Below are 11,843 nucleotides of genomic sequence, written 5' to 3' on the forward strand. Positions count from 1 at the left end.
ATATGGTGAATTTTTGAAAATTCAAAATATTATTTTCAAATCTTTATGAAAAGTTGAAAAATGTAAAATATGATTAAAAATTACTGTTATAAGAATTTGGTGAATATGGTGAATTTGGTGAATATGGTAAGTTTATAGATAATTATAAACATTGGTTTAAAATATTGCTTGCAAAAAGTTGTAAAATATGGTTAAGAATGACTTTTTGAAAGTATTTGTAAATATGGTTAATTTGTTGAATATGGTGAAAATGTTGAATTTGGTGAAAATGTTCTAAATTTTAAATAATCAAAATATATGTTTAAATCTTCATGAAAACTTGTAAAATATGGTTAATAATGACTTTTATAAGTATTTGGTGAATATGGTCAATTTGTTGAATATGGTGAACATGGTGAATTTGGTGAAAATGGTGAATTTTCAAATAATTCAAAATATTGCCCTCAATCTTCATAAAAACTTGAAAAACTTCATTAATGCGCCATAATCCAACCAACTTCAAATTCAATTAAAACTCATTTATTTCCATTTCATTTCATATTGATTTATATATTTTTTATTTAATTTACAATGTCATTTGATTGCTACCATTGCTGATGCTACTGCTACGTTTCATGTACATTGAATATACATAAAATATCATAAATCTTATTCATTGGAGTTTTCAATTTTAATTTCTGGTTTTTTGTAATGATTTTCAGATCACATTTTATTGAACTTGTAATTAAAATTGAAGCACAGCAAGGATGAATAAAAAACATTTCATTTCCATTTGTCTTTTTTTTAATGAATAATTATTGCAATTAAAATGAGAGAGAAGAAAAAGTGGAACAGCATGGATGGGAAGCTGACGGAAGAAGAATAATTCCTATTTTGAATTTTAATGTTGCGCGTAATCGCTTGCATAAATTTTCCTTGGTAAATTTCTAATTACTGCTACGCTTCTCGTCCTCATTTTTCTGTACTGTATATATTCTCTGCTTTTCTTTGTTAATTAACTTTTTGATATTACATCATGTTGCCTTGTGTTGGAATAAAAAACGATGAAGTTCTTTTCACATCCTCATGGGGAAATCTTCATCATGCGGAAAAATGAGATTTATTTAATCTTCAACTTTGCTTAAAGCATTAGATGTTGGATGACCATGGGTTGATTTACTTTACGTGGGCTGTTATAGTGAAAGGCTTCAGTGAGTTGGATGGATAGAGACGATTTTACCGAAGATTTTACTCCATGTTAGTAACAGCACAATTCAGCGTTCAGCAACACTAGCATAAATCACTGAATTAGATTCAGTACAATCTATTCAGCATAATTCAGCTAATTTAGCAGATTCAGCAATTCAACTGAATTCAACTGGTTCAACAAGTTCAGTTGATTCAGCACAAATCAAGAGAATTTAGCTAGTTTAATCGATTAAGTACAGTTAATCAGCTAATTCAGCTAATTTAGGAATCAGCACAATTTTATTTAGTACAATCATAGAATTTAGCTAATTCAGCATTTGTATTCAACTGATTCAGCTATTGCAGAAGTTCAGCTGGATTCAGCTCAGTTCAGCTAAAATATATGATTTAGTAAAGTTCAGTTAATTTAGCACAATTCAGATAATTCAGCACAAAATCAGCTCAGTTCATCTAATTCAGTTGAATCACCATAGTTCTGATAATTCAGCTGATTTAGCTTAGTTTAGCAAATTCAGCACAAATTAGCTGAATTCAGCTAACTTAAGCTAAATTAAGTGGTTCAGCATAATCAGCTAATTCAGCAAAAATTAGCTTATTTAGCATATATTTAGTTTAGTTCAGGAAAATATCTTATTCAGCATAAATCAGCTGATTCAGCACAAATCAGCCTGATTCAGCAAATATATTAGCTCAGTTAGTTCAGTTGGTTCAGCTTATTCAGCACAAATCAACTGAATTCGGTTCAGTTCAGTTTATTCAGCACATTTGAGTCAACCTCAATATCAATCCTGTTCAAAAAATCTCAACTCCAACCATCTAGCCATCCCAAAAGTATCATTGCATGCACTAATAAAAACAATACTTCATGGTGAGAAATGAATGAAGGAATGAAAATAATGATTTGAAAACTCTGATCAACGTTGTCTATTAATGAAGTTAGATAATCTTTTAAAAGCGCACAAAAATTCTTCCCAGATTCAAATAAAGCATTGACGTTGAATGATAATTTATATCACTAATTTCGACGTGGAAGCGCTTTTATGAAGATTAATTTACTTTGGGGATTTTTTTTGGTTGTTTGCCTTATTTTGGGGATGATTGCAATGTTTTAATTTTGAGGAGAATTTAGAAGGATTTTTAAAAAAATGGGAAAAAATGTGTGCTGCTTTGGGGTTCTTTTGGAGTTTTTGGACTAGCTGGTTGTCCTGATGTCGATTGCCTAGGATGCATCCAAGTTGTGCAGTGGCACACATGCTGCTCATCACTGCATTAGAGCATACTTTAGTCCAGGACTTAACAAACTATGGTTCATGACACGCAACTGTATCGTGACACACAATTGTGACACTCAACTGTATCGTGACACGCCACTGTATTGTGAACGCCACTGGTCCTGAACGCAACTGTATCGTGACATACAACTGTATCGTGACACGCAACTGTATCGTGACACGCAACTGTATCGTGATATGCAACTGTATCGTGACGCACAACTGTATCGTAACACGCAACTGTATCGTGACATGCAACTGTATTGTGACGCACTACTGTGTTGTGACATGATCTTAAGTGTGTCGCCAACAGTTGACAACACATACAACACGCAATTTGGTCTCTGTTGAAAAGCTTGAGAACCACTGCTCTAGTAACTGCACTAGACAACAAGCAAAAAATTTATTTTTTAAAGCATACTTAATGTTTCCCATAATTTACCATCAACAATAGATGTTCACCAATTCCTCTCTATTTTTCTATTTTCTAACATAAAATATTTTAGTCATGCATTTAAAAATTTATTTACCGTCAATTTTAAAACAATTTTCATGTTCAGTATGATGTACGTTACATGTATGATGAGCTGACATGAAATATAAATGCACAAAATATGTGCCACGACCATAAAATTTTCCCACATTTACCGGTTGCAGTTCAAGTCAGCATAAAATCAATATTTGAGTATTTACAACATGACTAACTTATTCAATGTTAAATGCTTACATCCTTAACATTTCAATTTCAAGCAATTCATCAAAATAATTTTTTGGATAGGCTGTTAACGTCAGCAGATCTAACATGAAGTTTGAACTACAAAATTTCCCATTTGGATATTTAAATTTTTCCTTTTTTTTTTGTTTGGCTGCTTGAAATTCAATCAATCATTTTTGTTATTTTGCTTCATTGTTTAACATCATCGATGCCTATCAAAAATGTTTTGTGATGGGGTCATTTGTTAGTGATGTCTAATTCTGACCATAAGCTTAATTCTCGCTCTTAGCAATTTATTTTTTAAAAATTTAACTTTTAACGGGTTTGAAAAATTCAAAAAAATTTAAAAAAATTTGAAAATGTAAAAAAATTTAAAAAAATTAAAAAATTTGAAAAATTTAAAAATATTAAAAAAATTTGAAAATTTTGAAAAATTCAAAAAAATTAGATAGGTAAATTTTAAAAAAAATCAAAAAATTTATAAAAAAAAAAAAATTGAAAAATTTAAAAAAATTGAAAAATTTAAAAAATTTAAAAATTCAAAAAAATTTAAAAAAATTTAAAAAATTTTGAAAAATTAAAAAAATTTGAAAATTTTCAAAAATCTGAAATTTTTAAAAAAATTTCGAAAAATTTAAAAAAAATTTAAAAAAGTTGAAAAAGTTAAAAAATTTAAAAAAATTTAAAAAATTGAAAAATTTAAAAAATTTAAAAAATTTGAAAAATTTAAAAATATAATATTTTAAAAATTTAAAAATTTAAAAAATTTAACAAATTTAACATTAATTTAAAAATTTGAAAATTTAAAAAATTTTGAAAAATTTAAAAAAATGCTGAAAAATTTAAAAAAAATTAAAACTTTTTAAAAAATTGAAAGTTTTAAAAATTTCGAAAATTTTTAAAAAATTCAAAATTTTTAAAAAATTTAAAAAAATAAAATTTGATTCAAAAAATTTGAAAAATATTGAAAAACGTTAAAAAAAAAAGTTTATTCTACAGTTCTTAAAGCTATACATCACCCACACACTTCCCCCACCCGATCTTCCAACCTTCATCTCATGTATCATCCTCAAAACTTTTCACAGAACATGAAAACAGATAACAGGAAGCAAAAATGGAAGCACAAAACTTTTTTAACGAAAAAAACTTCAACTTTAAAGCTTAACTCAATTTTTGTGGGCATGAAAATAAAATTAAGGTATATTTTATAGGAATCCATACTGACAAGGCATCCTTTTTCCTTCAAGACTGACGTGCGTCCTTCAGTTTTGACCTTAAAAACATGAACTTTATTTTGAGGTTTCTTTTCTTTTTTCGTGTCGAGCACGTTTCTCATTTTAATGATAAAAAAAGGCCACAAGATTTAATCTTCTGTTGCCTGTGTTTTGTTGTCATTTCATTATATTGTTTTGCTTCTACTTGCTCGTCGTCTATTTTTGCATTTTCTATACCTTGACAGTTGTCATTTAAAGTAAATTGACCATGAACAAGGCTTTTATGGAAATTTAAATGATGAAAAAGAGTTTTTTTGATGAAATTTTCTGTTTTGTGGTTTGAAATTAAGTTCTTATCGAGGAATTTCAGGTGATTTCTTAGGGATGTATAATGATTGAAGAACTGGAACTGTTGATTGAGAAGCATTTGATTTAATTCAATGCCTTGAATCTAATTTAACATTCTATGGAAGGAGTCTTAAAGTCCTTGTGTATCCTGCAATGTACCTACCCACAATTCGAGACTAAGGGATGTCATGAGGAAGTTCAGATGCTAAGATGCCATTCATAGGCATGCCAAGTCCTAGGTGATGTCTATGCAAATGGAGAAGCTTGGGCAAAAGCTATCATATTGGAACTAAAACATCATCTCAAAGAAATCTGACAACTTTAATTGTAGACTGCAAAAATGAATGAAATTCAGGATGAATTAAGGACCGGAAAACCCGGTACCAGGACATCTGGGCGCATTCAGAAGGTGTATTGGAAGTATGCTTTCATCCCGGGATCCTTCATTTCCCTGGAAATCCCGAAAATTTCAATCCCGATCCCGATTCCGAAAATTTATCGGGACCGGGATTTCGAGAAAGCATAGTTGGAAGTCGACCTCCTATCATTTTTTGGGAAAAAATTCTAACCCGAGTGGATCAGGCTTCAAACGGTCGATCTTATGTCTAGTTCCCGAACCGCACAAGTATTTGCTAGGTTACCGTTATTGATCGACAAATGGGGATGAAAAATATGGCACCAAATGCCAATTGGGATGACTAATATCGATCCATGTTTAACAACCCTGGTTCACCAAAATTCCATGGAGTCCGGAATCCACGTTTTTGGGGGACTCCACATTTTATGGCAAGTGAAGGACTCTCAATGGAGTCCGGAAGAAGAAAAGAAGTGAAGTCGACTTCAAGGGAGTTCGGACTTTTTCGACTTTTGGAGTCTACACTCCCAAAGTGCTGCCAACTGTGGTTAAAATTAGAATTAGATAAATAATAGAGTAAATCCACTCGCTTCAACTCAATCTTTACTTTATTTCCGTCTGAACCCACTTACTTGAACCTAACATAAATAAAATATCTCAAAACATTTCAACAAGCTCCATTGCTTGTAAATTCCATCAAAATCTCAAATTCATTCATTCATTCAAGCATTGCCCACAATTTACGATGTCTGAATTTTTTCATGTCATCGGACATAAAACCTAAAATTAGCACCGAAAATTCATGACAATGATCAACACATTTTTCATCTCCCACACACAAAAAGGAACAGAATATCCACGGCCATATCTCATATCATAATCACATTTGAAATGACAGAAGCAAATTCCTTCATATTGTCACGATAATGTGTCATTACTTTATGGCTCATAAAATATTCTTATTGAAGAAAAATGATAGACCAAAGTGAATATAAAGAAGTAAACGAAGCTATAACTTATCCATTTTAAGTCTATAAAAATGACATCACGATTATGCGTGTGTGTGTGTGTAAGTGTGCCTTTGTGTCTCGCATTTCTTTGACATCCTTCATTGCAAGGGGGGTAACTAGGAAATTTAAGTAGGAGGATACACGTGACCTATAATTTTTTTGAATTTTTTTTTAAAAAGTTAATGAAAAATTTAAAAATAAAAAATACGTTACAAAATGAACTTTTTCCAATACCGAGTTATGGGAGGTGCCCTCATTTACATCCTTGATCGCAGTGCCGTCCGACCATTATTTAAATTTTGTTTTGCTTAAAAAAAAAATTCAAAAATATCAAAAAAATACGTTACAAAATAAACTTTTAAAAACGGAGAGACACAAGCTTGTTATACTGCCTTTGATTGGAATCCACAAGGGAAAAGGCGTCCAGGTGCTCAAGAGCAACATGGCTTAGGACGGAATAATGAAGGAATGCCAGTTAGATTGTCAATACTGAGAATTTGTACAAGCTTTGTGATACAACCAGCAATGGAGTCAGATGGGCAGCATGTTGAAGCAACTTAAACTCTAAGTCGGAGCATGGTTCCAGGAAGTAAGTAAGTAAGTGCCACTAAATGAACCCAAATGACTTTCCGGCATACATCCGGAAGTGAATTTTTCTTTAAAGAAAAGCAAACAAAAAATTTAAACATAAAAAATACGTTACAAAATAAACTTTTCTCTAAGATTCTTGGAGAAGGTGGGTAGTGTGTGCCCCAATGACCCCCTCCCTGACTACCCCCTGCTTCATCCAATGGATGACGTGAAAAATATCCAAGACGTGAACAACTTTCTTTTTTCACAATTCATAAATGGGGTAGCAAAAAAAAGAATAAATTTTTTATTATTACGATAAGTTATCATCATCATAATAATCATCATCATCATCATCATCACTGTCTGTGAGGAATGAGTCAAAATAGAACACAGAATAAAAAAGTTTTGAAAAGAAAAAAAAAAAAAATTAACTTTTTAATCGTAAAGTTCTTTATTTTATATAAAGAACAAAAGATGGTAAGAAAAAATTGAATTTAATGTTCTTGAGTGACTCAACGCGGAGGAGGCAGGATGGCAAGTTTGAGAAAAGAAAAATCAGTGAGAAATGAAAAGTTTTATAAAAAGAAAGAATCGTGAATGATTTAAAAGAAGTTGAATTTTTATGACAGAAATTTCCTGTGTCTCTCACTCGAGCAAAGACAGCTGTCCTAAGAGTTGATGACTTCCTGATTTTGTCAGAGTTAATCTTTTTGTGAGTGGGTTTTGCTGCTTGTGAATTTATGATTTTTGTATTGTGATTTTTTTCAAGTTGAATGCAAGTTGAATGTTAAAAATCAGGGTTAATGACTAGGATTAGGTAATTTTGGGTCGGATTTGGATCAATTTTGGTGATTTTCATTTAGGGTCAACTGAATGAACTAGGTCAGTTCTAAAATCAAGGAATGAATATGAGTTTGAAGGGATGAACTAGGGTACAAAATAAGACGAACTAGAGGTCAAATCAGATAAATTAAACGAATTAGGGCCAAATGAGATGAATTAGGGTCAAATCAGATGAATTAGGGTCAAATCAGATGAACTAGGGTCAAATCAGACAAACTAGGTTCAAATCAGACAAACTAGGGTCAAATCAGACGAACTAGGGTCAAATCAGATGAACTAGGGTCAAATCAGATGAACTAGGGTCAAATCAGATGAACTAGGGTCAAATCAAACGAACTAGGGTCAAATCAGATGAACTAGGGTCAAATCACATGAACCAAGGTCAAATCAGACGATATAGTAGCAAATTACTAGCAAAAGCAGCACCACGTCCAATTCTACAACCCATAAACCTTCAAAATCCATCATTCCCCAACAAAATCTCAAACCTGTTAATTTTACCACTTAAAGTTTCTTCCAGTCAACTTTAAGACAATTGAAAATCCATTATCAAGATTTAAATACCATTCCCATTCCTCCCCTCAAAATTCACTCAAATCCCCCTATCAAGTAATACCAAAATGAAAATCCAATTTACAAGATTTTCTCGCTAAAAAAAAAGAATTAAACAAAAGCGAAAAGTGACTAAGCAAATGAATGAGGAACGAGGGTGAAAAGTTTTCAATTTTTAATTTTCTTGAAAGAATTTTCTTTTTTAACAAGTTTGACAGAAACTCCAAAAGTTGCTCATTATTAATAAATTAATAACTCGTTAGAAAAAGCTTGTAAATCGAGTGGAAAGACAAAAGGATGTCAAAAAGAACGAGTGTGAGACTGTACAAAACCTGATGCCACTCTTTTGGCTTCTGCTATGCTCTTTTTTTAATTGAGTCTGAGGGGTGTGACATTTTTACAAAGTGTAATAAAGATGACTAGAAAGGGTGAATGAGAATAATGCTCATGAGTATGCAAAGCATGCCGCTTGCAAAATTTAAATTAATTTCACTTATACAATACTATTAGTATTAATTATTAATAGACTGAAAAAACCAAACTGAAAATTTCGCTTTTACCTGGGGAGGTTAAAGGTTAGCTGTAAATTACCTAAATTTTGTGAAGGAACGCTTGAAAAAAATTTTCGTGTCCAAAATTTTCCTTTTCTTGTTCAATGCTCTTCTACTGAGCACGCTGTCATCAATTTTCGGCCAGCATGCTCAACGATTGCTCAGGTGAGCATGCTGAATTTTCATAAACCACTTGTGCTCAGATCGCATGCTGAATCAACCTAATTCATTTTTGGTCAGTAGCAAATGAAATTTATAAATCACATTTTCGGCCAGATTGATTCGTATTATGTCAATTTTATAAACCACTTTCGTTGTGCCAGTTTACTGCTCATATTCGGTCAGTTGCTCAAATTCAATATTCGATGTGCTCAGTATTGAATAACCACATCGCTCGTTGTTCAGAGTGTTCTTATTCGACCAGAATTTTTCACCTTTCGTTGTGCCAGTTTTATGCTCAACGATGTGCTCATATCCTACCAGGATTTCCACGTTGTGTTCAGAACTTTCAAGGACAGTTTTCAAGATATGCTATTCAAGATATTTGACCAATTTTATTCACTTTCGGTCATTTTGATTTTGAGTATGCTCATTCACATTTTTTAGCACAACTCAAAAAATATTTTCGGCCATGTTTTGGTGAGCACGTAAAACGATGATTTGAGCTCAGTTTTCACAAATTCATTTTATACTCGGGCCAATAAAGACAAAAGGAGTAAAAGAAGAAGACTGTAAAAATTCTTTTGGATCTGCTTTTTTTTTTTTTAATTTTGTTGAGGGATTTTTTACATGTAATGATGACTAGAAAGGGTGAATGAATAATGATGAGTAGCAAAGCATGCCGCTTGTAAAGGATTATACAATACTAGAGTATTAATTATTAATAGACTGAATGAGACTGTGAATTTAAGGAGGTTAAAGATTCGGTAAATTTAAAATTTGTTAAGGAATGCTTGAAAAAAATGTTGTGTCCTTTTTGTTCAAATCTGCTGTTCAGTTTTCGGCCAGTTTTGTTCTTTTTTGTCAATTTTATTCACTTTCGGCTAGTTTTGTTCATATTCGGCCAGATTTTATATTTTGTCAATTTTATTCACTTTCGGCCAATGTTATTCATTTTCGGATAACTTTGTTCACTTTCGGTCAGTTTACTATCAGTTTTATTTATATTCGACCAGTTTTGTTCACTTTAGGTCAGTTTTATTCATATTCGATCAGTTTTGTTCACTTTCGGACAGTTTTATTCATTTTCGACCAGTTTTGTTCACTTTCGGACAGTTTTATTCACTTTCTGTCAGTTTTATTTATATTCGACCAGTTTTGTTCACTTTCGGACAGTTTTATTCATAGTTTTATTCATTTTCAGTTTTTTTAATTTTCCAGTTTATTTTTCATTCATATTCGGCCAGTTTTACCTCTAGTCAATTTAATTAATTTTGACCAGTTTTGTTCAGCATTTTTATTGATATTCTTCGTATTCGGCCAGTTTCAGATAGCTTCGAAAATCATCATTTTAATCACAAACAGGCAACAAATCAAAAAGTCTTTGAACTTTACTTCCGATAAAAATTATTTTTCATTGCCCTGAAAATTCTTTGCTTTCCACATCGCCCCAAAGGGTATCTGATCTCTCCACGGCCGTTTTTTCTAGCCGTTTTTCCGTTTTTTAATATATTTTTCTTATGAAATCTTTCAAAAATGGATCATTTAATTTTTCGACCAGAACTGAATTATTTTATAAGAAAATCATTCAAGTTTTTAGCCTGCGGTAAAGACCATATATTTTTCATGTGGATACTCAAATCAAAAAGGATCCAATTTGAATGTTTCCATTTCACACATATATAAAAAACGGATTAACGGCCGTTACATGGAAATGAAGTAAAACGGCATGTAAAAAGCCGTTTTTGCCAACAACAACTATAAACAAATCTTTCATAAATGGATCAAAATCCAAACTGAAAATAAATTCATTGATACAAATCGCATATAGCATACTCTCATCATTCAGCACATTTATTATTCAATCGAGGGACTTAAGGCATTTTTGTCCCAGCGATCAGTAATTGATTAAATGATTTTAAAGTTTTTTTTATGCTTTCTTCATTTCAGTCAACAAATCCATAAATCCAAACCAAAATTCCAGTTATCAATGGTCAAGGACCCATATCCAGAAGATCCATATAATTTCTTGACTCAATAACCAGTTGAAATGAGATTACCATTTGAAATATAAGAATTTGGTCAGTTTTAAGGAAATATTGACGGAAGAAGTTTTAAACAGTATTGTTGTAGACAGTGTTAAAACTCGACAAAATTAACTCTGTAAAACAATGAAAAAACGTGTTGTTGTTTTTGTTGTTGAGTATATGAAAATGAAAAATTGTTAATCTATAGTATTTAATTCATTTGAACCTACTTTTAAATACCCGGCGCCGCAATAACTTTATGGAACTGATCTTTTAAAACCATTCCGAGCTATCTACGATATCTGGTTAAAAAGTTTTTAGCGTCAGCCGAACGCCCGAAAGCCGAACGACCGAACGAACAATTGATTTATTAAGCATATATGCCTTTTTGAAAAAAATTTCAAAAATGCGCTAAAAAAGGGGAGATGAAAAATACATGGAAATGAAGTAAAAGCATGTAAGCCATTTGCCAACAACAACAATAAACAAATCGCATAAAGAAAAAAAAAATAAATTTATTGAACAAATCGCATTAGCAACATCATTCAGCAATTTAATTCAATCAAAAGGAGAAATGGAAAGTTTTTTTTATGCTTTTTTCATTTCAGTCAACAAACAAATAAACCAAAATTGAGTTACAATGGAGAGGAATATGAAGATAATGAAATATGGAGGAAGTGGAGATGAAATGAGATTAATTTGTGGTGGTCAGTTTTAAGGAAGTTATTGAGGAAGAAGTTTTAAGTGAGTATTGTTGTAGAAGTGAGTCTGGGGAATTAGGTAATGCGTTGAGCTCGAAGTAGTGTATGGAAAAAGTTACTCAAATCTAATAAAATTCAAATCTACTTCTAGATTTACCCTCAAGGAACAATATCTGGGAGCTTTGACTACTGAGCTATCTGAAAGCTCCTTGTCTAGTATAACATATCGTGAAATGGTAACATTTCACTTCATATCGTCAAGAATATCTATGCAATCTTGAAAGATCGAAATCTGGTGGAATCGAACACACATGTGTATGTGGTATCAATTGCCTA

The sequence above is a fragment of the Chironomus tepperi genome, unplaced genomic scaffold, assembly GCF_022539635.2.
Source record: "Chironomus tepperi strain 1889 unplaced genomic scaffold, CSIRO-AGI_Ctep_v1 contig_365, whole genome shotgun sequence".
Lineage (NCBI taxonomy): Eukaryota > Metazoa > Arthropoda > Insecta > Diptera > Chironomidae > Chironomus > Chironomus tepperi.